We start from the raw sequence: 1,484 nt of genomic DNA on the forward strand, positions 1-1,484 counted from the left end.
ATCACAGGATGACAGTTAATTAAGTAGAAAATAAAGCTACTCTGCCCAGCCTGGCATTAGTAGGCAGCGGCATTAAGATTTCTGGAGTACAAGGGGGGACATTAAAAAACAAAGGCACAGCTGGAGGAATAACCCCATCGCCGGTGGCTGGGTTGGCAGCCTGGCACGATGCTCCCCGGGCCAGGATGTGCGGGCAGCCCCTGCACGGCGGCAGCGGCCAGTTCTTGGCTTCTTCTCCCCTTCCCGAGAAGCCAGATCCCACCCGCTGCCCTCCAGGAATATCCCCCGTTATCCGCGTGGCCCCTTCCTGGCCAGCTCCAGCGCTGCTGCCCGGGCACCGGCCACGGACCTTCGCCAGCCTCCAGGATCCCAAAGGGGCTTTTCCTTTCAATCCCGTTTTCCCATCTCCCAGTCCTGCCCTGCGGGCTAACCCGCAGCCAGGGTGGGGAAAGAGAGAAAGCCAGAAAGAAAGCATCGTTCTCCCCCCACCTCGTGTGCCAGGGATTGTCTTGATATGAAAAATTATGTTTTTTGTTAAAAACTATTACTAATGAGGCATCTTTCCTGCCCTTAATTGTCTTTTCCTTTCAATCCCGTTTTCCCATCTCCCAGTCCTGCCCTGCGGGCTAACCCGCAGCCAGGGTGGGGAAAGAGAGAAAGCCAGAAAGAAAGCATCGTTCTCCCCCCACCTCGTGTGCCAGGGATTGTCTTGATATGAAAAATTATGTTTTTTGTTAAAAACTATTACTAATGAGGCATCTTTCCTGCCCTTAATTGTTGCCAAGGCGATGACCCCAGCCAGCCATCTTTAATTAACTTAGACTAGATCTCCTGAAATGAGTTCCTCGGGTAAATTGCTCACCACGGCTTTCAGGCACGGAGCCGTGTTTGCCAAGCCCACCCGCTCCGGTGTGCCACCACAGCCACCGGCAGAGGTGATGGCACGGGCCGGTGTGTGTCCCCTCTGCCCCCCCCCGCCGCTGCCAGGACGGGTAACCCCAAAGCCTAGAAACTCAGAGCAGTATGGGGATGGGGATGAAGGAGCGACCGATGCCTGACCACAGGGAACGGGATGAATGCGGATTTCTCCGTAAAATGACAATTCACCCTGGCTGATGGCTCCTCTCAGGACCGGAGCATCACGGGGGCCGTGGGACCGGCCGCGCGGCGGCTGGCGCCTCTCCAAGCAAAAATCACATTTCCTGCCTGACAGATAACGCCGGTCAAGAGAATGCCAGGACAATTCCTGAAAATGCCATAATTGTTTTAATCTGATGGCGGATAAAAGATAATGATGCTAACAATATTTAAACGTGATTATGGTTTCCTGCGGCTGTTGGGCTCTCTGAATCCTCTCCACTCAAGTGGCTTTGTTTACGGGCGGCTTCAATAAGGCAGGGCCCGTTTTCCTCTTCTATCGCCTTCACACCTGCACCTCCATCGAGGTCGGGGGGGGGGGGGGGGGGTGGGGCGTGCGCAGGGTG

This window comes from Aptenodytes forsteri, unplaced genomic scaffold (genome assembly GCF_000699145.1).
Source record: "Aptenodytes forsteri isolate BGI_AS27 unplaced genomic scaffold, ASM69914v1 Scaffold1, whole genome shotgun sequence".
Taxonomy (NCBI): Eukaryota; Metazoa; Chordata; class Aves; order Sphenisciformes; family Spheniscidae; genus Aptenodytes; species Aptenodytes forsteri.